The sequence below is a fragment of the Canis lupus genome, chromosome 2 (assembly GCF_011100685.1).
Source record: "Canis lupus familiaris isolate Mischka breed German Shepherd chromosome 2, alternate assembly UU_Cfam_GSD_1.0, whole genome shotgun sequence".
Lineage (NCBI taxonomy): Eukaryota > Metazoa > Chordata > Mammalia > Carnivora > Canidae > Canis > Canis lupus.
In genome coordinates, this window is record NC_049223.1 from 30,208,860 (window position 1) to 30,235,112 (window position 26,253).

At 38.6% G+C, this 26,253-nt stretch overlaps 1 long non-coding RNA gene across 1 annotated transcript; it reads right to left on the bottom strand.

The window, feature by feature from the left end:
* Nucleotides 1–1,077: 1,077 nt before the first annotated feature.
* LOC119869995 lies at nucleotides 1,078–25,404 on the bottom strand. Its single transcript, XR_005354964.1, has 3 exons — nucleotides 25,345–25,404; nucleotides 2,382–2,440; nucleotides 1,078–1,764 (listed from the first exon to the last, which is right to left on the bottom strand). It is a non-coding gene; the product is annotated as an uncharacterized LOC119869995 (long non-coding RNA).
* Between the last annotated feature and the right edge of the window lie 849 nt (nucleotides 25,405–26,253).

Genomic DNA, 26,253 nt, shown 5'->3' on the forward strand with positions numbered 1-26,253 from the left:
CCACGCCGTTGTGTCCTGCCTTCATCCAATCTCTGTTTCCACATCAAGCCATGCAGACAGCTTCCACTCTAGTTCCAGCACGGCGCGTTGTTCTCAAATTCCACCTTGCATGAGTCATTCCTTACTACCCTATTGGTTGGCAGAGAGAACTGACTTTGATTGATTCCTGTGATTCAAATGTACAGACAGCTAGACAAATAGAACGACTTTCGGACACCTGATGTCAATAGGTACAGCAGAAGAAATAGTGAAAAAAAAAAAAGGAAGCCAAATGTATATTCCATATTCCGAGTTTCCCTAATTTACTGTCTGCCTTAATTCTCTCTGCTTCTACTTTCCTAGGAGAGAAGCATGCTCCTCATCTCATTTTCTTTGATCTTTAAAAGACCTAGAGGGTCAGTGTTGGCCATGAGCACCTCATGCTTCTTGTATCACAAGGATTTCAAGGAAGAGGAACTTATTCAGGACAGCAATTTGGGGAGGCAAAGCCAGTGGGATGACCCCCTGACTGCTTGCTGTCCACTTTGCTTCATCCCCTCTCACAGAGCATCCCCTCTGATCTAGGGGCCTGGCTCCTTCTCGTGCTTCCTCACTGCCTCCTTCCCATCAGAGGCCCCTGCCTATGCCAAAGCCTCCCATCCTCCCATCCCGCTTTTAGGAATATAAGCCAAATCTGCCAAGAAAATGAGTCAGTGTTGGTGGTGGGTGGCATCTTGGTTTGATCTTCTCTATCTGATGAGTGTGTTAAGGGAAATGATCACATTGTAGACAACTTGGCATAGAGCATAGCCTCCATACAAGGTAAAGGGCTCACTGCTTAGTCTCCCAGGTTCCCCAATTTCGTGTTTCCCCTTCTCTTTTTCCATTTTGTTTCTTGTGATAGCTTCGGATGCTTATCAAAGTCACGGTCACAAATTAAAAAAAAAATTTCCAACTGAGGGTTATCGCGTCAGCCAGTTCAGTAAAATAACATGAGAAGAGAAAATGGTTTGGGTCCAATTCAAAATATCATCTGGTCTGGAATTCCTGTGAAGTGCCAAGTGTATAACAAATGTTAAATACATAAGAAATGAGGGAAGGCGCCAATCTATTAAATATGGATGCTGTACTCCTTTATTCCTCTCAGAAGAAGCTCCACATTTTGTTTGTTTGTTCATTTTCAGACATTATTTTGGGGCTCTGGCTCAATCACAGTCCCATTTCTTTACCAAAATAGCCAAGTTGTACATTCTCTACTGGCTGACTACAAGTCCAAAGTCTTCTGGAAAGTCATTATTAACCATTCTGGACTGCCTCCTTTAATGCTTCGTGTGTGTATTTTCTAAAAAAAAATAAATTACTTGGTGACATCTTCTCATACTTCATCTAACACTTCACAGGACACATAATAAACATGTTGAATAAACTCTTCAGTTAAAAGGGGTGTGTGTGTGTGTATGTGAGTAGGGTGATGTCAAGTGAAAAGAAATCTAGACCAAAGTGAAGAGAGACATATTAGAAAACACTATCACAATAAGGAGAACACATCAATCTGCAAGTGTCTCAAAATCAAACAGGCACCTGTTTTAGGGAGAGTAAGGAGGACCGTAGGACTTGGTAGGGCAGGGGATGTGGACAGCAGACCGCACAATCAGGGTGGTTTCATTGGAGATCTTTTTGTGCTCAGTTGGTTCCAGACTCTCAGGATGAGCAGTTGAGGGGGATTTCTGTGTCCTTAGTTCTTAGTCCTTGCTCACTCATGCAGGCTACCCAAAGTTTGGGGCTCTGTGGGGAGAAGAGAAACCTCTTTGCTTTGGTCAAGCCAAGTCAATGGTAAGTGACAGATGATAGTGAACCCTTGGTCAACGTGCAGTCCTATATTCTAATAAATCCATGGACATGAGCCACCAAACACACTCATCATACTGTGGATGCCACGGAAATAAATACTCTGCTTTCAAATATGACGCCAAAGCAACTGGATGAACAGATAGCATGTATTTACACGTATCAACTTGTTATTCAACCAAAGCCTGCCAAAATTTTATTTTAAAGTCCTTAATTACTGCATGTGGACAGCTTTCAATACGCTCTAATATTTTCATGAATTCTTATAAATATTTGTGAAAATCTAGTTTATATATATGTATAAAATGCATATAACTTCTTTTAGTATTATAATTATAGTTAATTTTTGTTGAAGTATCAGGAAATTTTTCTGTGTTAAACAGTGGGTAAGGAACTCTTTGAAGGAAGGAATCAGTGTCCTTATGGAAGATCATTTGAATCGTTTTCATTACTCACTACAACAGAATCAGGTACCATAAAAACATGCATTACAGAAAAGCCTGCTATTTGTTTGACTGATCGACCCTCTTCCCCTCCTGTGGGAAATAGCTGACCTTTCGAAGAACAGATTTTTCCTTTCACATTACCCAATGTTTTGAACAAGAGTTTCAGCCTGAAAAAAAAAATAGAAAAAAAACATATAAAACTGTATACTTTTACAGATATTTATATGTTTACCTCAAATATTATCAAGACTTAGGTGACAATTGTTCTTAAAAACCATGCAAATGTGTTCAGAAACATTAGCTTGTCTGTCTTTCTAATTATGAACTATCTTGTCTTCACTATATAGATAGAATATAGTTCATGGTACTGTTTCCTAAGTGGGGTTTCATGTTATCAAAATGTTAAAAGTGGTGTTAGCGAGATACTGAAAATAGTTTTTTTAACATTAAAAAATTATTTCATAGTAAAAGGAGCCCATGGTCAAATATGCTTATTTCCTAAGCTGTGGTACCTTTTGATGCCTCATTTATACTAATGCAGATTGAGAAGTTCTAGTGTGGGGATAGATGATACAAATGTCTTGAAAATTATTTAACAATGCAGAGTATAGCAATTGTGAAAACCTTGTCATCTTTCATAATGAGCCTGAATTACTACATTTTAAAACCAGAAAAGACCAAAAATATTACTAAATGTAACTTTAGACTATGTCAAAACACCTTAGTAGTAGATGAGGAAGGTATAGCTTGAGTTTCAGAAATACTCAGGGAGTGTTTCTTACCAATAATGTCCCAATCAGAAGTAAGGGGCTGTGTTTTAGGAGCAGGGAATTTTTCAAATAATGGAGAGGTTTAACTGAAATGTAACAATCTACATGCTCCCTTGATCTTCAAAGAAGAGATTTTCTGGACATATTTTCTCAGCAAAGAACTTCTGGGTGTCACTTTGTGTCACACTTTCTCCTGGTTGTCACTGCTAGTGCAACTGCCACTTTGGTCCCCAAGGGAAAGGTTAATTTGAGAAAGAATTTGGATTCTTCAGTGTGTTATTTCTTCCCAGTTCTCTCCATTCTAAAACTCTCATTTTAATAAAAATAATCCAGTGTCTTTGCTGAGAGCATAGAAGCCTGCAGTGTACTTTGGAAGTGCCAAGATAAATTTGAGAAAGTACTCTAGGATATTTCCCAAACTCCTGGTAATAGCAATCAGAGTGAGACTTTCCTTGCTTTTCTGGAATTGATGCCTAGGACTAGAAGCTGGGGGTCCATGTGAAGTCTTAAGAATCCCACATGGTAAAGCAAGTCCTCCATGAGTGAGGCCACAAACCTCTTGAGAATGAACCAGCCTCCTGTTCTCAATCATCACCCCAAGGTCCATTTTATAAAAGGAGAGGGGAGAGGGGATCTTTGTTGTAGGTCTTATTTATTTATTTATTTATTTATTTATTTATTTATTTATTTATTTTATTTATTTATTTATTTATTTATAGGTCTTTTGGCAAAAAAGAGTTAGCAAGAAGTGAGTGCTTCTTTTGCTTCCCTATGGCAAGGGAGAGGGGCTTCTAGATTCTTCCAGAGAAATTTCAGGGCCTCCTTGCCCTGGAGAGCCAGTAGTCAGCAGCCTGGCCAGCCTATCTGGACCTGAGAAAGGGAACTGTCATGGCTGGGCTGGGAGGCATAGGTGCAGCTGTGCTCTCACCTGCCGTGGCAGGGGTTCAGGGTATCGCTGCCTGTCCACACTTGCATTGTCTCACTGGAACTGCACTCAGGAGGCCCTGAGATGTACTGAGCAGCTGTGAGCCGTGCCAGCAGGAGCAGAGAGGGTACAAGAGGACATGCCAGCGCCAGCCATGGGGTCCTGCAGCAGAGTCACACGAAGGCCCCCGTCGGCCCATCAGTGCTACAGGGCAGATAGCAAGTAAGAGAAGAGACTCCCCAGTGAGCAGTGAACGAAGAGACATTTGCCTTTCCTCCTCTGAACAAGCCCCTTTCGAGTCTCAACACAAGAGTTAGGCAGCTGAGTTGATAAAACAACTGTGATGTACCCACACAAATGCAGGCCTCTCAGCTTCTGAACAGGAGGGGCCCCTGCAGTAGGTGACCACACAGATGAACGTTGAAGACCTTGTGCTGAGTGAGGTGAGCCAGACACAGAAGGACAAATTCTGCATGACTCCTCCTATAGGAGGTATCTTTAAATAGTTGGACTCATAAAATCAAAGACTGGAATGGTGGTTAATAGGGGCTGGGGAGGAGGCAATGGGGAGTCATTAATCAGTAGGCAAAATGTTTCAATTAAGTAAGATGAGAAAGTTCTAGCCATCTGCTGCGTCACAGTGCACCTATAGTCAGCGGTGATGTATGGTGCCCTTAAAATTTGTTAAGAGGGTAGAGCTCACATTAAGTGTTCTTACTACAATTAAATTTTCTTTTCAAGAGGAGTTGGGGCGGGAGAGCACATATCTCATGACTCCTTTTATGGGCTGGATTGTGTCCCCTCTTAAAATTCATGTTGAAATCCTAACCCCTAGGAGTTCAACGTGGCTTGAACTACTGTGTTTGGAGACAGTGTCTGAGGGAGTCCAGGACGTGCCACCCCAAATGCGTAGCGGTGACCTACTGGTTATTTGAGTGGGGAGGCACTTGAAACACAGCAGGTGCAGGGAGAGGCTTTCTCTGAATTCCCTTCATTGGCCTGAAGATGGATCCTCCAGAGAGACCTCAACCTCAATGTCCTTGGTCCCCTCTCTGAGAGCTTCACCAACCAGGAAGATGGACACTCATTGCACAAGAACTGAGAGGTCAACTGCGCACCCACATAGACTGTCACAAACTGTCACCCTCCCCTCTGTTCTTCTATGGACCCAGCCATCTCCTTGGACCTGATCACATCCCCCTGAGATGCCTTCACTCCCTCCAGTCACCTACAAGGATGGTATGTGAGTTCTCAGCTCTCATCTCCTTTTGGGTATTTATTTTTTGGCCTGTGATGCCCTTGCACACATAATATTAAAAATTAATAAATGTGTCTGTCTTTCTGCTGTTATCAGAAGAGGGACTGCCCTTCCATCCTAGCATGTCTTCACAGAGATCATCAAGTTGAAATGAGGCCATTAGCATGAGTCCTAATCCAGTGTGGCTGGGGAACTATCGGGAAGAGGAAATTTAGACACAAAGATATACACAGAGGGAGACCAAGTGAGGACACAGGGAAAACACTGTCATCTCTATGCCAGGGACAGAAGCTTCCGAAGGGACGAGTCCTGCCAACACCCTGACTTCCAGCCTGCAGAGCTGGGGGATCGTGTGCTTCTGTTATGTCACTTGGTCACCAGCTTTGTCATAGAAGCTCTGGCAGGTAACCCACCTTCCCTCCCCACACTCCCTGGTGTCAAGGTGGTTGGAGGGTTGGAGAGTGGGGGATGGTGGTGGTGGGAGGAAGCAGAGCACATGCCCCTCTTCCCTAAACCCTAGAACTCAGACTCCCCTATGTTAGGGGGAAGGAGGGTAGGATGACAACCAGCTGAGATGAAAATCACATATAAGATGGGAACCTGCAGGTCAACCCACTTAAAAATGACTTGAGAAGTTAAAAAAAGATGATAAAAGGGATTTAGCAAAAACACAACAGAACACCATCACCGGAAAACTCACCTTATTACCTTCTATGGTTTGAGATTGCAAAATACACCATCCACGTACGTCAACATATCAGAACAGTGGGAAACTAAGGAAAGAATGATTCCTTGAGAGCCACGGTGTGCTCGTCAGGCCTGTGGTGTCAGGAGTGCAGGGTGTTGCGAGCACTGACCTCGTCCCCATCCTGTGAGTGCTCCTGTCCCTCAAGAGAACCCACTGCAGGTCTCAGTTGAGGCTTCTGGTACATACTGAGATCTGATTTGTGTAGCTTTTGTTTTATTTCCCATACCCGGGATGCACATATCAGGCAGGCTTGCTCTTCTGATTTGTTCTCGTGGTTAGAATGGTTATGACTCAGACATTCCAGAAGGGAGAACATGGAGGCCTGGGTTGGGTTGGGGTGGGGGGGCAATGTCTGTGCAGAAGGCGCTGACCTCCTTCTTTCCCTCCGTTGGCTTATACCAGCCCTTAGCCTTCTGGATAGCTTCCTCCTCAGAGGCCTCCCTCTCTGCTCTTACACATTGACTGGCCCTAACGTGATATTAAAAATGTAGTTCAGAGCTCTATTTCCTGCTCTCAGTCACATGGTGAGTTGACTGTTCAAGAACCTGTTGGTTTGGGGGTTTGGTTGTTCATTACTGTTTTTCTCCCCATCCTCTTTATATAATTAGTCCACAGGGTTTGTTCATTCCATGGCTAGTTTTTGTAACTCAACTGACTTCTTGTCAAACCGGTCAGCAGTTCTTGGTAGGAAAAGTATATATTCTCCACCTTGGGTGTGTTGACACTCCTCCCAGGGTGCGGTTCTAAGTGCTAGGGACGTTATAGGACATTGCTAATAATGCAGACTGCGATGTTTTTACTCCTCCATCTGCTCCCCAGCAGAGCCTGTGCGTGTCTTTTCCCAAAATGTGGATGAGAGGGTGCTCACGGACACAGTCCTGGCTGGCGGGGCAGAGGGAAACTCCACATACCTCTTTCTGTTTGTGTCCCTGAGCAGGGCTCTCCAACCTAACTTTTTTTTTAATAGGATTTCTGCCAAATTCAACTTGTTGGAAGGAGTGGTTTACTATTCTGAGCATAAATGTTAACAAATTGTGGCGTGAAGCTACACTTTTCATGACATTTGCCAAGAACATGTTTCAACCATGAAGTCTCTCTGTCTCCACCCATGAAAGCCTCCAGGGAAAAGCCATTTCATTTCTGGAAACAATTTAGCATCAAGCATGAGGCTGCAACTGGTATCTCTTCGTTCAGCCAGTTATTTCCTTCTTTCCAATAACACAAATCCATTATTATTCTAATTTAAGAGCAAAATGAATTCTCAAGTGGTATCTGACCACTTCCAACTAAAAATATAATTCTACTCGAGCCAAATTTTAGGTCAATAAATGAAGTTCGCTGTGTTAACAATTAAAAGAAACAAAGTGGGGAGGGGAAATATGTAATTGGATCAGGTTCAAGGCCTTTTTAAACTCGTTTGTGTTCTTAGGGCCGAGTTATAATGTCTTGGGGAAATATATAAGGTCCAAGGCAATTACTGAATTTTGTTTATAGTGGAGAATGAAAGATCCTTTTGTGAATAAATGTATTTTCAAAGAAACAGCTATTCTAAGCCTTTTAACTTGGTGTTTCTTTTAGAAAAGAGGTTTAGGATACAAGAAGCAAGAGAACCCAAATTTGACATCATTTTCTTTCTTTGCAAGAATTTCCTAAGATACTCAAGTAGATAACTACACTCTCCTCCTCCTCCTCCCCCTTCTTAACTTTCATCTCATTCCTTATTCTCCTACTACTCAAGTTTGCTCCACATCACAGACTAAAATAGGATATTTAACCGGGGAGTTCCTTTTTTTAGTTTGGAATTCAGCTGTTTTCTTTGAAAATGGGAACTGAGAAATGTATTGACAATGGACAAAAGGGAACCTTATTACCATTCCTTAAGCTTGGGATATAGATTCTCACCTTTGTACCTACATTTCTAGTCATCTGCTTCCCTTGATCAAGAGCTCTTATTATTCAGGTACATGTCTTCGGTGACTTGAGTCTGAAGTCACGATTTTACAATAGCATCGGTCCCAGGGCTCAGCTAATGGTTCCCAGATTGTGCATCTTAGCGGATACATCAAAGATGAGAAAGTCATCTCTCTGGGCATAGGCAATTTTTCCCACCTAAATCCTGTTTGGAATTCCTATATTCACAGCAAGATGGTGTTCCTCTCCATTCCTATTTACTTCCTACACTCTTATCCACAGCCAAGAAAATCGAAAGGATAGTATTTTTATAGTTATTTATAAAAACAGCACAGTGTTCCCTGAAAGCGCCACCCTACCCCCAGCTTATTATTTTGATGCTCTTCTTTTTAAAGCCTTGAAAAGAAAAAAAAAACTGTCTAATTTGAAGCTCCTGCTGGAAATGACACAAGTCTTTTGGACTGGCCCCCCTCCCACCCATGCCTTTCCTTCGGGCTTCCTGAGGGTGATGTCATCTGGACACATGGAAACTTATTGTTCCAAGGACACTCTCTGAAGTGTCCTTTGTTGGGATGCCCAGGCCCATGGTTCACAAGCCAAGGGGATTGGGTGGTGATGGCATTCTGTGGTTGGACCCGCTTCCCCGGCTGAACAGGATCGCACAGAAACATCTCCACGGGATGCTGTCGCTCAGGAGCCACATGCATGACATTCAGCCACTGGGTTTTTGTCTGGTTCCATTCCCATAAATGTTACACCGACCAATATTATGACAAATACCATTTTTTCCCCTCCCTCGACCACCGCCTCCCACGCCCCCATGCCAGCTTGCCACATGCTGGCTCAGCTGCCTGAATGTTCAAATGCTCAGAGGACAAAGGGAGTCTGTGTGGCACACACGTAGCTCAACTCCCTTCCTCCCCAGACTTACTACACCATTGCCCTGTAGATGCTGTCCTGCCTTAGAGCTACTTCTGCTATTTACTTTTTTTTTTTTGTAATTTTTTTTTTGAAAGAGATCATCTATTTCTTAGAAAATTCTCCTTAGGTCAAGAAAGATTGTCTGTCCTCTGAGACTTGCCTTTTAGCAGAGGCCACAGGAAAGAGAAGAGCCTGTAGATTTTAAGTGTAAGAACTGCAAATGGAAATATTTTTTACTTCCCGCATATTACACTAGAAGTAGCGACAGGCCTCAAGTGTCCCATGGCCAGGTTCAAAGAGGCTGAGTGGTCTCCCCCACCTAACCCCTAACTCAGAACACCCAAACAATACAAGGGCTAGCAGACTCTTTAGGTGTAAAGGGATTTTCATTGTTTCTCATAATAATTCTTTTTGTTTTTATTCTTTCAACTGGAAAATTAGTCCCATTGAAAATTTTCAATCATTACGCATAAAAAGATGTTTAGCAAGAACCGTTCAGCACTTGGAAGCTGTGAAAATCTACTTGCACTCTCAAAACATCTGTAACCCCCAGTGGAGTTTTGGCTCTCACTCCTCTACTTGCCTTCCAGTAAAAACACAGGAGAATGGCAGTTTCCCATCGACGCTGCCGTGCAAAGACATAATCTTGGGAAGAAATGAGTAAACACATCACTGAACAGCAGCATGAAAGGAGAGACACAATTGCCTGGTTGTTTCAGTAAAAAAAACAAAACAAAACAAAAACAAACAAAAAAACAAAAACAAAAACACAGGGAATTAGCTGACTGCTTGTGTAGATTTGGATTTATGCACCTCTGCCCCACCCCCATGCACACTAATAAATATCTTTAAGAATAAAATCATTATCTCTGTTCTTATAGGGGAAAAAAATGCTAGGCTCAGAGAAGTGAATAGCTTCTCCAAGGTCATGTAGATTTATACAAGTATCGGGATATTTATATTATATTTATATTATCTCCAGATAGCCTGAGATAGTGTATGTGGATGGGAAGAACAGAGGGAGGACTCATCACAGGTTTTGCACTAAGTAAGACTGACGACAGTCTGCTCTGACACAGTGACTATTAGTCTTTAGATTTACAGATCAGTGAATTAGCTAGAAAAAAAAAATCCATGTAATAATGTTTGTCATATTTAAAGTCCTATTTTTCTAGATATTTTAATGTGACCACATATTAATTTTACGTTTTAAAAATATTTTAAGACATAACTTGTGGTTAGGTAATGAATATTAATTTTACATCAATTACATAATAAGGTGATTCTGAAGTAAAGCCAAAATGTAGAAAACCTTCACTCTATCACATAGTGAAGTTGAAGCTAATATCTTGTTAAACTTGTACAAGGATGAGTGACAAAAGGGTTTTAAATGGCCAATTGCAGGTTGATGGCATAGGTTTGAAATTCTTTCAATAATCTCTGAACAAGAATGAATATTGATGTTTCGTCAGATGGTTTTGCACGCTCTGACCGAAGCCAATTAATGCTTCAGAACTCAACAAACAATGAAATTGTTTGCAAACACCATTGCAAGAGAAGACTGTCTATGTCTTAGACTCTGTGTATGCCTAAAGATTCAATTATTAAAAAGGGGGAATGCTTAGCGGACATTCAAAATATGCACTGTGGTGACATTGGGAATCCATAATGAAGCAAATCTGAGGTGCAAGTCATGAAAGAACCATACGTCGTTGGGATGTGGTCTGGGATTGCCTGGGAGCTGAGACCTGTGTACTATGAAGCACGTTCAGCTTAAGCCCCCAACAGATTTCCAGACAATTCCCTTTCTCATCTTCTTTCTCTCCTGGACCATTCTCCTGCAACCTGCTTCTTCCACTCAGGAGAATGATCCAAGGATCGAGTTCCACTTGTAGTGGAGAGCAAGAGAGGACACACACATTAATTAAGGATTCCCTTTTTAACAGGCATTTTATATATATTATCTTATTTAGCAACAAATCAGATCCACAATAACGGATAATGTAATAGTCTCCCCCCTTTTATGCGTGGCCCAGGCAAGGCTGATGTCACTTAAGTAAATACTAGAGAAAGCCTTTAAAACATACTTGTTTTTTTTGTTTGTTTGTTTGTTTTTTCTCTCCAGTGCTTAACCTCTTTCCACCGCATCACCCAATTTGACATAAATCATACAGGATTGTTTAGGACCACATGGAGAGAGCAGTATTTGACCAAAGGGAAACCATTGCTCAGAATAAAAATTCAGTCTTTGGGACAACAATCTGTTTTGGGAGAACTTGGATGGTCAGAGGTTAAAGCTTTTTCCAACCAATCATTTGGCCACTGTCTCCTTTTATATGCTGTCATTCTTAAAATGTGTGTGCGCTGAAACTCCTTTACGCTCTTTAAATTTATAGACGACCTCAGAGAGGCTTTGTTGGTATGATTTGTATCTATCAATATGTACTGTATTAGAAATTAAAACAGAATTTTAGAAATATATTGTAATGTGATAATCCATTTAAAAATTACCATAATAAACTAATTACAGGTTAACATAAATCACATTTTAGTCTGTTTTCTAAGATACAAAAACAAATGCAGTAAGAAGAGTGGCACTATCTGAAGTCTGTGAATTTCTTGAGTGATAGCAGATAGCTGGATTTTCCTACCTGCTTCAGCATTCCACCTGTAGAATACATTCTTTTCATTGGAGTATATGAAGAAAATTCTGCCCCCAGAGACATGTAGTTGGAAATGCAAGAAGTATTTTAATAACTAATCCATATATTTGTGAATATTCTTCTTTGATATTACACCAAAGTTTCACAAGTGGTCATTTCTTAGCGATTAGTTCTGATGCAGAAATAGAAGCCATAATGGGATGGACTTTTCACCCTCTTTATGTGAAAATCCCCTAGAACTTTGATTGTGCGATAGCCTGCTTTACTCATTTATAAGGTATTGGCTCACTGGCTTACAAGGGTTTTCCCAGTGATGAAATAATCCTGTTAGTCATTCTCCAAGTAAAAGTGGTGTCTCTCGGAAGAAGTGCCCACTGAGCTGGCCACTCAGTTGCACAGGTGACCTGCCTCGTGACAACCATTATATTTTGACACAGCAGGAGTGCTTTATATGCGTTTCCTAACTTTTAGTCCCAGATAATGAAAAGACATACTCAAGAATGAAGGTTTAATTAACTCAATATTTTGTTCTGATTCATCAGGAGCATTCTGAAACACAACTGGCTTTTTCTTCTTCTATGAGTACACCAGTGGAGAGAATACAATGACCACCCAAAGAATTCAATGCACTGTCTTGATTTTATTCTCCACTGGCGTTGAATTTTAGCGAACATTTGTAAAACCACTGTGGCAGGGACTCAATGTCTGTTCTTTAAAAATTTACTTATTTTATTTTTTTATGAGGGAATGAATACAAAATACTTAGGTGTGTACTTCAGCCAATGATCTCACAAGTGTTACTATGGGATCTCAAGAAAAAAAAATTATAAGCGGCAAATAAAAGGACACAAATGTAAAATACTTGAAAGTTGGTCCTGTGTAATCATTCAAGTTCCTTTTGATAATATTCAGGAAATATCTGGGATCAAAAGTAGCACATTTCATGCTTTTCATTTGTTTTATATGCATTCCGTTTCCCACCCCCTACTTCTGCTCTTGGTTGTGTGGGTTGAAGTACTTTTCCTACTTATTCCGTGAAATGTTTTGAACATTGAGTGAATGCAGAGCCACAAAAGCACTCTTGCAACATATCTTTGGATCCGTTTACTGAATCCAAAATATTATATGATTTTAGACAATGGTAATAATGAAGAATAGTGTTAAAATGATGAAATTGGGGAAAAGAACTCATAAAAGATAAGGCGTTTGAACTTTTTGAGACTTAAGATACTAGCAAAGTCAAAGACGTGTGATCATAAGTAGCAATGTAGGATCTGGATTTTAGGGGTGGTTGCACCCAGGTGATATCGGCAAGGGAGGACTTAAGTTGACGCAACCTAGACAGATTTAGGATAGCAGTCATGGAGAGATGATCATATGATCCAATGTGTTTTTCATGATGCTTCCCTTCTTGGTAGTGTGGGTAACAGATGAAAGACATTTGGTAAAAGGCAATAAAGAAAATATATTCCATACATGAAAGGATGGAGACACGGTAAATGAAAAATATTAAAGTATTTTAACTTAGGAAGAAAATTATTATTGTGACCACTGGAAAACAGAAACACTACAATAATAGCCTTTCTAGATGAAGTAATAACTGGTACCTTTAGGGTGTTTGATTTATGGGACTGCACTACACACATCTGGGCTCTGATGGGGTTTTTGGTAGGCTAGAAGAAGAAACAGAAGTAGTAGTTCCTAGTCACAGACGACGGACGCCCCCAGAAGACAAATGGGAAATCGTGTGTCTTTTTGAGCAAACACCTTCACTTGCTCACTAGCAAATGAGGAGTGCATTCCATCCCTGTTCTCGACCCCTGCACATAACAGCAACAATAATTTCAAGATGCAAGGCTTCACACTGCGGGATCTTAATCCATGTTTGTTGTTAGCCGATTGTGTTCCCTCACTGGATGGAGAGCGCTCTGATTAGCATAACACTCCACAGCATGTCTTCAGCTTCAGATCACTGTCAGGTTCAGAATAATCATAGCAGCTATTTTTAAAATGCTGTAATTAAAAATAGTCTTGCAGTTGGACTACTGATTGTCCTAATGCCTCTTCCTTTTAGACATTCATCAATATTGCTGTTTAGATTACATACATAGTGCATTTATGATTATGATATTTAAAATATCTCATATTTATCATTTTGTAGGCATTAGGCACTGGGCTGAAGACTTTAAGGCCATTGTCTTATATGACTTTCATGAAAAGCCTAGGAGTTTGCAGAGGAGGACATTTGTAATGTGGAGGTTAAATAACTTGTCTGACATATCACAGAACTGTGTTCAGGTTTCTGATTCCAACAACTGTGTGTGCCCTTCTAGAGAGGATATTTATGCTATTTGTAACAAGGCATGTGTGCAAAATGCAGATGACGTAATGTCTAAACCTCAAGAACATGGCATATATATTTTCACATTCTTTTAAATAAAGTTAAATAATTATATATATTCAATGAGTTAGATCAGTATTGTCCACAATAAAAAGAGACCATATTTAAATAATTGTTGAGGACCTACTCTATGTCAGCCACTGTGGAAGTGACTTTGCCTCTTTCATGTCACTTAATACATGTGCAGTGGAGATCTTTGTCATTCTTTTCTGAACAGGAAAATCTACACTCAAGTGCTCACAGCAGAGCCAGAGTTTGAACACAGATGTGTTGACACCAAGTCTCTGTCATGTAAATGATGTTAGTATAAGCCATTTTAGGAACTGGCTTTATTTCTATAACCATCTTCATCATCTTTAAAAAGTGCTACCATTAGGGTTGGCTTTATACATTATCACAAAAATTAATAAAAGAGTTTATTAATAAGAAAGACAACTGGGAAGATCTGAAGCTTCATAAGGTGCAGGCACATGGGACATAATAGGGATTCTCTTCTGAATTTGCCCATTTGGCCTTTGCCAACTTTCTGCAAATGATCCATGTTCTTTGGGGGCAAGAGAGAAAGAAAGAGAGATTTAACAGTTAAGTTAATGATCACCGTGTCTCCAGAACAAGCACTCCTCATAATGACCCTCTGGAGTAGAAAAAATAATTCTGTCCAATTTACAGTGGAGGAAAATTAAACACGTTAAAATCAGGAACTCACTGGGCACTCCATCAATGAGGAAGTCATTCATCATGGTGAATCAGGCCAGAAAATGTACATCTTGATTTTGCTTAAGACAAGATTTACATTTTATTTGCCAGGACATAGGAAGTTATTGTTAAATATTGAAAATAAGCAAGTGAAGTACACTGAGTTTTTCAGGGAGAAAGCAAAGAGTGGGAAATAGAAATCTCTCTTCATTGGTTAAAATAATGAGTTGTGCTTGTATTTATAGAAATTAGCCTCTAGAGCTTTCTACTGGGATATCTTCCTCTTCTCTACAAGGAATGGAATGGTTGAGAAATTGGAGAAAATGCTGTCATACAAAAGATTCAGCCACAGTTCTAAATTTCTAAGAAAATTTTGAAAAAAAAAATGTAGATGGTAGCATTGGCAGAGGCTTTCCAGGCTTGCTCATAATGTCATTCATTCTTTTGATGCAATTTTTTATACCATACATCAGTTCTTTGTTAACAGCGCCCTGAATTCCAAGTAGATTAGAGAAGTACATTATGTACAGTTTTGCTTCGTATACTCAATACATTATTTATACTTCTATTTTCAGAACATAAATTATTTGCATTTTGATACATTCTTTCATCTACCCTAAAAATGCTTGTGGACTCAAGTGTACTCTTAGACAAGGGGGCTTGTCCACTCTACTCCATTCTGGACATCTGCACAGAAATCTCTTCTTACCTTGTGTTAATTAAGAAATATGTATTGTCTTTCTTAACACTTGGATCTTCAAGACCATGGATTTTTTTTAAGATTTTATTTATTTGGGAGAGAGAGAGAGAGAGAGAGCACATGCATGAGAGGTGGTGGGGGGAGGTGTGCAAGGAGAGAGAGAGAAGACTTCCTACTGAGCGGGTATCTTGATGCAGGACTCGATCCCAGGACCCTGGAATCATGATCTGAGTCAAAGGCAGATGCTTAACCAAATGAGCCATCCAGGTATTCCAAGACCATGGATTTTTAAAAATCCTCATTTAGGGAAGCCAGGGTGGCTCAGCAGTTTGGCACCTGCCTTTGGCCCAGGGCGCGATCCTGGAAACCCAGGATCAAGTCCCATGTCGGGCTCCCTGCATGAGCCTGCTTCTCTCTCTGCCTGTGTCTCTGCCTCTCTCTCTCTATCATGAATAAATAAATAAAAATCTTAAAAAAATCCTCATGTAGTCCTGTGCTGTATGCAGCTCACCATAAACCTCACACTGAGGAAGATGGTTTTAAGGGAATCACAGGAGAACAGAATTAAATTTTAGTGATTTAGGTCCCATTACTTGCACACTTAATCATTCTGCAGGTGGTGGTATGAGAATCAAGGGGCAGAGTTAACAAGGAAGCGGATCAGATCTTTATCCCTATAGAACCTTATATCCCATCAATGAACGCAAACTTCCTAACGTCTAACTACAAATTTACTTGCTTGTGATTGCTGTGAGTTTTCTAGAAAGATGAAGCTTCCTTCATGAGTGTATATCAGGGAGCATGGGGAAGTTGTTGACTATGAGTCACAAATGTGACAATTGATCTGAAATCTGAAATAAGAGTAGCTGTAAAAAACATGGAAGAGTGTGAAGGTGGTGTTCTAAATTGGAGAAATGACCTGTATGAGGGCTGTAAATGCTGGAATTGTATAGTGTTTTTAAAGCAAAGAAAAGAAATCTGGTTTGGGATTCTGCTAGGGACCGAATGTTCATCTTCTCTTAAATCTGTATGTTGAAGTCTAACCCCCAGTAGGATGGTGTTTGGATGTGAGGCCTTTAGAAGGTATGAGGTCATGAGGGTGGGGCCCCCACAAATTTATTAGTGCCCTTATAAAAGAGACCCCTAGGAAGCCTCTCTCCCTTTCCCCCATGTGGCGACACAGCTAGAAGATGTGGCCTGTGAACCAGGAAGAAGGTCCTCACCAGACAAGAGACCTGCTGGTGACTTAGTCTTGGACTTGCAGGCTCCAGAAATGTAAGAAATATATCTATTCTTTATAAACCTCCAGTCTATGGTCCTTTGTTGAAACAGTTAAAATAGACTAAGACAAAGGTCAAACCACAGAGAGGAAACGTCCAGTTTTGTTACAACAGCTAGAACACCAGTTACGTTTTGGGGGTATTTTTGTCTTTATCTAACAAGAGGTGAGTACTCATTGTGCTTTCTCAGCTGGAGAGGGACATGGTTTGATTTTTGTTTTTTAAAGGTCACCCTGGCTATAATTGGAGAATGGATTAGTGGGAGGCAAGAGTGAATGTAAGGATACATATTAGAATGTGGTTGAGAAGGGACAGCTAAGAGAGATGGCTTGAGTGATAGTGGACATATTTGGAAATTACCAATGACATGATGCTGACAAGCCATGGTGGGCATATACACGGGGGTGAGAATGTGGGATTTGCAGAGATGACTCCCAGATAAGTGGATTGTTATATGAGAATTGGGTGAATACTGGCGCCAATCACTAGACTAAAATGGGGCAGGGGGTTTAATTCAGGAGAAATGTAAGGAAGAGCTAATGAATGAGCTATAGATGAATCTGATATACTTTAAAAAATGTATCAGGTAAAATGAGTCCAGAACAGTGGAATTAGATTACTTCTGAGTGTCAACAAAATTAGAGGTTACTTCTACTTCATAGATCCATAACCTCGTATCAATGAAACATTTATGCCAATGTTGTTAATAAAAGATAAAAGTAAGCTTAGGGATAGGCCCAATAATTTTAAAATGCTCCTTCTTCATTAAATGAGTCTGAATGGCCATATTAGTTGGTTTTAAACGATATTCATAATACAAGTTACTGTTTTTAAATAAAAGAGACTAATGTGTCCGTTTCATAAATTATCATTTGATGAAGTGGAATTCTGTTATGAGGATTTCCCCCAAATAGATACATTGACTTCGAAGAGAGAGTCTGCAGATATAATCAGTGAAGATAAAGTCATTAAGATGGACACCAATGTAGTATGACCTGTGTCCTTATGCAAAGGAGAAATGACCCATGAAGACAGACATACAGGCAGAGTGCCATGTGACTAGGGAGGCAGAGACTAGAGCAACGCTGTAAGTCAAGATGGACAAGCATCTCTGAAGCTATAAGTTGCAAGCAGGGACCCTATTTGGTCTCACAGGAAGCACAAGACTTAGATTCTGGGACTGTGAGAGAGTAAATTCTCTTGTTTTAAGCCACCCAGTCTGTGACCATTTGTTTGGCAGCCCTAGGAAACTGAGACAAAATCTATCAATGTTATCAATCTTACAAGGGATTTTTGGCTTTATGCTTTACTTCAGGTACCCCAAAAGGCATCATGAAAGAAAACAAAAAAAGGCATAGCTCAGTAAAGTCTCAAACAAGAAAAAAGGAAAGAAAGAGAAGGGATGGAAAGGGGAGTGAAGGAAAGACTATGTAGCTCCATTCTTGAACCTTGGCACTCAAACTAGGTTGAACATGTTTGAAGCGACTTGCCATCAGTGAATTTTTCCCTTATCCTCCCTCCTTGAGTCAGAGAGATCCTCAGAAAAAATAAGATATTTTAAATATGCTGAAAGTCGTAATTTGCTTCCTTTGGAAGTAGCATCCGAAGACTTCAGAGCACAGTATGATTGACTGAAGATCCAGCCATCTATTTAATTCAAATGATTGCCCTTCTAAAGAAAAATATCACTGATAAGAAAGGAAGTCATATCAATTCAATAAAATACTCAAACATTTTTGAGAGAATCAGTGCCATTTTAACAAGAGTGTACATTTTACTTAGGAAGTAGAAAATAGTAGAAAATACACATTTTTTTTTTTAATTTTAAAGAGTATCTAAACTGAAGTTGGTCTTAGGATTTTCTGTTCCTAAAATGCTCACACTTAAAACTATTAACTAAACATGATGGGCTGTTTAAAGAGCCGACTGTTTCTCTTGAACTAAAGGCTAGTATATGAATGAAAAATAATTATGAGAATTTTGTGTTCTGTCTCCAGAGGCATCAAATAGTGTGCTTTATATTACATGTTAAATTATTCCATTTAAAATGAACTAAATATAGCTATTACTAAAAATGAAATCAGTACTGGGCATATTTATTATCTAAATCATTCTCTAAACCAAATCAGTTATTTGCTGTGCTTTAGATTCCTAACCGCCTGCATGAAACCATGCCCGGTTCTTCCAGTAGTAAGCTCTTTCTAGGAGGGAAGTGCTGTCTCTTTAACTCTTCTCCATTCTAAATCTTCATTTATTATTTATGAGGTATCAAGTGTAAAATTTAGTAGGGCAACCTGAACCAAAATGTGCAATTCATTTGCATGAAAGTAGGCTCCTTTGTAACTTTATCTCTTCTGAGAAAATTATAGGAAACAAAAACAAAACAAAGCAAAAATCTCTTAGAAATGAAGTACCTGACACATTACATATATTGAAGCTATAAGGCCTGATGACTTATGATTTTTCATCCTCAACAATGGTTTGCACCAGAATGCTACTAGACTTGGAAGGGATGGTTAACAGAGCAGACACTCATGTTTAATGGCAGCATGCTACTAATTCATTTCAGAATAAATTCAGATTTGCTAACAAGAGGAAAGAACACAACAAGAAGACATTTTCCAAGTCATCTCTCTTCTAAAATCATCCGTTTTCAATATAAGCTCAAAAGCTCACACAAAATCTGTGTAAGTCCCAAAGGGTCTATAAGTATAAAAGCTGACATATTGTAATAAAAATATAAATGTTTCACCATAAGCCTATAGTGCTTTCAAATATGGGACTCTGCATTCTCACCCAAATTGATACAATAGATAAGCCAAAGCAAGTAAAAAATTGTTTAATGTGTATAATTACTCCTCATTTTAGTAGGTTGTTCTAATTTGTAGTTTAAAAGGAGGGACAAATGAAAATAATTACAACTGCAACAATTGCATTAAGGTGCAACCATTGAAATGCTATTAGTGCTGGACTGCTGATACCCATTTCTAAAACACAAACCTTGATTAATAGGACACATTATGCTAATGATAATGCTGAAAAAGGCTCTATTGACCTTAGGAAAAAGCATTTAATGACCATGTTGGGCGAATGAGGTTGCCCTAAGATCAGTTCCAGAGGTAAGTCAGCAACACAGTTGTCAGGGAATCTCCTAACATGTAAATACAGTCTATTTATAAACCACATGAACTCACATCTTACAGAATCCAAGATGCTGGACCAGTGAGAACAAATATTTGTTTGTAAAACTCATAAATGGGGCAGCCCAGGTGGCTCAGCGGTTTAGTGCTGCCTTCAGCCCAGGGTGTGATCCTGGGGACCCGGATTGAGTCCCGCATCGGGCTCCCCACATGGAGCCTACTTTTCCCTCTGCCTCTCTCTCTCTCTCTCTGAGTCTAAATAAATAAAACCTTTAAAAAATAAAAAAAAAAAACCCTCATAAATGGAGGCAATATCATCAAATGATAGGCTTTGCTTAGATGTGAGAAATTAAAAGAATAAATTTAATTTTAAATTGGAGGACTGATTCCACTTTTGGCAAAGACAGAGTAACAGGGACCAAATTTACTTTCCTTTGTGAAACAACTAAAGGACTGAACAAAATATACAAACATTGGACATCAGAAAATAAAGTGATCCTTGAAAAGGAGAAAAAGTCAGATAAGCCCTATGGTCCCTCTAGGTTTCTTCATGGGCGAGCATCTGGGCCAAAATCTGAGGGAGGAAGACCGACTCAAGCATTCCATGGTGATTTCCCTGGGTGGAGGAGACAGCGCTGAGATACCAGGGAGGTTAATGTGAGTCTGTGAGGCAGAGTATGGAGGGGGGGACAGCCTGTAAAGAGAGTCCATGGATCTGCAGAGGCCCACTTGAATGTCCAGCTGAGTCATTATGAGCTCACACATGTAGAAAAGTACACAAAGGGAGGAGAGGAAATAATCTGAGATCTCTCACAGGGCCAGGAATGGTCTGTATTTCCACCAGCAAGACTGGGAAACTCTATAATCCATGGGCATCAGATAGAGTTTTCAAATTTTCATTGCTCAGTAATGGAGTAAAATTACACTGTTGATTGCCTAACACTTTAGAGGAAGACCTCAAAAGGATCCAACTCTTTTAGTGTGACTTACCTGCATGCCAGAACAAAGGTTGAGAATATTATAGGAATAATGTAAGAGCTTGGATCCAACCAAGTAAACTTCACATTGCCTGTCATTCAATCCAGATACTGGACAAAGAAGCAGGAAAATGTGACTCTAGATGAGGAGGGAAATCCATCAGTAGAAATAGATGCAGAAATGACACCAATGATAGAACTGGTGGACAAGGATATTAAAATAATATACAACCATAATTATCTTCCATATGTTCAAGAGTATCGAGAAAAGATTGAGAATGCTAACTGGAGACACAAAAATATAAGAGAACCACGTTGATCATCTGGAGATTAAAATGACGAGTTCAGCATTACTCTGAAACTGAAGACCTTATAAGGAAAGAAAAGTACTGACCTACATCCCTCGTCAACACTGATGCAAGAATTATTAATTAAGTGTTAGAAAATTGAGTCCAACAGTAAGATCAAGTGGACCTATCCTAGGAGTTCAATTTGGTTGAATAAATCCATCCATATAAATCACAATATCACAGATTAAAAAGACAAACCATAAACAGGATCATTTCAATAGATGCAAAATTTAGTTTTCATTCCCGATAAAAATTTTCAGCAAACTAGCACTAGGAAGGAATTTCTTCACACTAATGAGGGAATCCATGAAGTGTCTAAAGCTGATATTGTACTTAACTGCAAAAGACTGAATCCCTAAGAACAGGAACAAATCCTAAGAAGAGGATTCTTGCTTCCCCCCAGTTCTACTCAACATTGTGCTGCTGGTCTTCATATTAGGCAAGGAAGAATAAAAAGCAACCAGATTGGAAATAAAGACTGTCTTCCTTTATAGGTAAATCATGATCATCTACATAGAAAATCTTATGAAATCTACAATAGATTTGGCAATGATACGATACCAAAGGCACACACAACAAAAGAATAAATACATGAACTAGACTTCATGAAAATTAAAAATTTTTTAAATAAATGACTGTTGAGTTTTAGGAATTCTCTGTATATTCTGGATGTTAATTCCTTATCATGTATATGACTTGCAAATATTTCCTCTCAGCCATGTGTTGCCTTTTCACTCTTAGATAGTGTCCTTTGGTGCACAAAAGTTTTAAATTTTCATGAAATCTAATTTGTCTATTTATTCTTTTGTTGTGTGTACACCTGAAAATAATATTATACTGTATGTTAGCTAATGAATTTAAATAAAAACTTTTTTGAAAAAACCTCAACAATCCAAAACAACCCAATTCAAAAATGAGCAAAGGACTTTGATAGGTATTTCTCCAAAGAAGATAGATGGCCAATAAGGACATGAAAAGAAGCTCAACATCACTAACCATTAAGGAAGTGTGAATCAAAACCACAGAAAGATACCACTGCATGCCCACTAGGATTGCTACTATAGAAACCCCAGAAAATTACAAGTGTTGATGAAGATGTGGAAAATTGGAACTCTTGTGAACTATCGGTGGGAATGTAAAATGGCGCAGCCACTATGGAAATACTATAATCGTTCTCCAAAAAGTTAAAAATAGAATTACCATATGGGCCAGAAATTCTCCTTCTGCATATATACTCAAAACAACTAAAAGCAGGGTCTTATGGAGATATTTATACCCCATGTTCACAGCAGCATTATTCACAGTAGCTAAAATGTGGAAGCAACCCAAGTGTCCCCCACAGATGGATGAATAAACAAATGTGGTTTAGCCATACAATAAATATTTATTCAGCATTACAAGGGAAGGAAATTCTGACTCATGCTACAACATGAATAAACCTGGAGGACATTGTATTAAATGAAATAAAGCAGTCACAAAAAGACAAATACTGCTTGAACCTACTTACATGAAGTAATTAGAGTAGTCAGCATCATAGAGACAGAAAATACAATGGTGGATGGCAGGAGGTAGGGAGAGAGAAGAATGGGAAGTCTTTGTTTAATGGGTGTAAAGATTCAGTTTTACAAGACAAGAAGAGAGCTATGGAGATGGATGGTGGTGATGGTTGCACAATGTATGAATGCACTCGATACTAGTGAACCATAAACTCAGAAGTGGTTAGGATGGTAAATTTCATGTTATACATGTTTTACTGCAATAAAAACCTGGACAAATTATATTTCTGTATACTAGAAATAAACATTCAAAAAATAGAAATTTAAAAAACAATGCCATAGTAGAATAAAAAATATGAAAAAATATGAAACTTAGAGATATATGTATATATCTAATAAAATATATACAAGTTCTGTACCCTGAGACAAAGTATTACTGAAACAAACTAAAGAAGACATAAGTAAATGGAGAGATACACTCTATTCATAGATCGAAAGATTCAGAATTGTTAACATAGCAATCCTCCACAAATTCATCTTTAGATTCAGCGGAATTTCAAGCAAGATCCCTGTAGGCTTTTTTTTTTTTTAATGGCAAGCTGATTTTAAAATTTATGTGAAATTTCAAAGATATACAATAGCCAAAACAACTTTGAAAAAGAAGAAAAATAAAAGACTTATAATACCTGACTTTGAAAATTATTCTACAGCCACAGTAATCAAGATAGTATGGTTTTGACATCAATAAGCTAACAAATTGATCAATCAGAACACAGAGTTCACAAGAGACTCACACACTTATGCTCAATCAGATTTTCACAAAGGTACAAAGGCAATTTAGTGGGGAAAGGGTAATTTTTTTTTAAACAAATGGTATTCTAGTAACTATATATTCATATGGAAAGAAAAGAAAGAAAAAAAGATTAACTCAGAATGTGCCTAGGTCTAAATGTAAACTTAAAATCATAAAATTTCTAGACTGTAACAAAGGAGAAAAATTTTATTTCCTTGAGTTAGGCACAGATTTATTAGTTAGGAAACGAAAACACAATCCACATCCCCCTCTCCCACCGCACACACACAAATAAAAAAATGGTGTTAGACTCGAGTGAAATTAAGAACTTATGCTTTTTGAAAGATACTGTTAAGATGGCAAATAAGCACATGAAAAGATGCTCAGCACTAAATAGTCACTATTTAGTAAAATGAAAACTGAAACCACAATGAGACACCACTATATATATACCCATTAGAATGTCTAATGTCAGAAAAAGTAGACTTCCAAATATTGTCAGGGATGTGGAGCAACTAATAAATTGCTGATGAGCATATAAAATGGTGCTGCTACTCTGGGTAACATTTTGGCAGTTTCTTAACTTAAATATTTACCTACTCTATGATTTGTAGGTATTCAGTCAAAAAAAAATTAAAGTATATACTTAAGAGATTTGTACATGAACTGATATAACATTTTTATTTGAAACAGCCAAAAACTATAAACAACCAAAGCCCCTTAATAGAAGAATAGATAACCACATTGTAATAACTCTTTTTCAGTGAATATTATTCAGCAATAAGAACACATGAACTACTGATACATATCAAAATGGATAAACCTCAATATAACTATTGAATGAAGGAAACCCACCTGCCCCCCCACCACAGAGTTATATATTCTGTGATTCCTTTTATACAAAATTGTATAAAATTCTGATGAATGTAAAATAATCTTTACTGAAAGAAAACAGACCAGCTGTTGCCTGGGTATGAGGCATTGGTGGGAGGAAAGGAGTGATTCCAGAGGGCACAGGAGATTATGGGGGTGATGCGTATGTTTATTACTTGATTGTGAACATGGGCTCATGGATTTATTCTTATGTCAAAACCCATCAAACTGCAAACTTGAAATACATGCGATATATTTTAGGTTAATTATACTAAAAAATAACACACAATTAGAAAATAAATTAGATAAAACTAAACAAGAAAAATAGACATTTAACATCCGATTGCTTATATAATGCATACATGCAGGCTTATATCTTTACCCACACTTATTATATCATTACACCCTCACATGCAAATAAAGAGTTCTCTTTGCTGAAGGGCCTTTATTGAATGAACAAATAGCAGGGAGTGGTTGCTTTTAGTTTTGCTTCTTTCTAGCTACTTGATTCAATCTAATCATTCATAAAATTAGGAGGAAGGTTAGTTGAGTTCTGAAGCCACTTCTAGATCTGAATTCCATGTGTCAGACTGCTTAACACAATAGCTCATTTTAGAAATATTGAAGAATGACAGTGATAAACCATAGGCATCTTTTGCTTATTCAATTGTTCATTCAATATGTAGGTTTGTTCAGTTTATGAGGATGAATGGCATGTAGCTCTAATATCAGCAAATACATATGCCAGCTGAGGAGTGGATTTATTGGATAATTGTAGCTACTCTAAAAAATTAACTCCCAATTTTAGTGGCTTCACATGATTGAATTTTGTTTCTTGCACATGACAGACCAGTCTGTATGTTGGTTAGGTGTCTGCTGATCCGGAGACCTTGAGGCCTCTGGATTCCTTCACTTACCTTCTCTTGACAGAAGGAGTCATGAAAGATGGTGGGAGGGGGATTTTTAAACGAAGGAACTTTCTATCTTTAACTTTAGTTTTGGAATTCTGCTTTTGAACACTGGCTTTATGATTTCATATCCTTTATTTAAAGAGAATAGTATGGGGAAGGTCTTTATTAGCCAAACATTCATACTCCAGGTCTCTAGAAATTCACAGAAATTTTTGTGAGATGTAATACTATTTGCCACAGAGTCAGATTTCACCATACCTCTCTGATTTCTCATTTTGTAGAGCTGGGAATTGCATTTGCCTTTATACCCATCTTCTTGTGCACTGAATTCTCAAAGTAACTCTAAAACAACATTAAAAAAAAAAACTGTAGTGATTTGGGAGAGTAGGACGAATAAAGCAAAAAGAGGATTAATATCTATTCAATGAATTAATTCATATTTATTAAATATTTACTAAATAAATTAAATATTTGCTAACCCCCTGATAGAGGATAGGCAGTCTTCTGGACTATGAGAATGCATCAGGGGACAAGAAAGAAAAAAAAAAATCCCTGTTCTGATGGAACTTACTTTCCAATTGGGAAAGATGGAAATAAACAATAAATAAATTATGTAGTATTTTTAAAAGTTGGTGAGTTCTATGGTATGAAGAAGTTGTGGAATGGTACAGAAAGTAGAGAGGAAGGGGTAAGATATTACTCCAAGTATAAATAGGTATGAATAAGATATCAGGGAAAGGCCTGCTCAGAAAGTCACATATGATCAAAGACTTGCCGAAGGTAAGAGTGTTAGAAGCAACAGTGTAACAGCAAATGGAGGGATGTCTAGAATGTTCTATGAACAGCAAAGGGACCAGTATGTATAGAGTGGTGTAAGCCATAAAGAGAGTAGTAGGATTTGAGGGCAGAGAGCATACTAGAGAAAAAAAAAATGGTGCATGGCCCATTAGGCGATTGAATGGGCTATGCCTTTGACTTTGACTCTGAGTCAAGGATCATTGGAGAAACTTAAACAGAGGAGTAAAATAATCTGACCTGTTTTTAAAAGGGGGCATATTCTAGCTAATGTGTTGAAATAAATTGTGCAGTTGAAGCAGAGAGATAAATAATTATGGCAAGAGATGATGTTCACTAACACCAAGGTGGTAGCAGTAGAGGTGATGTGTA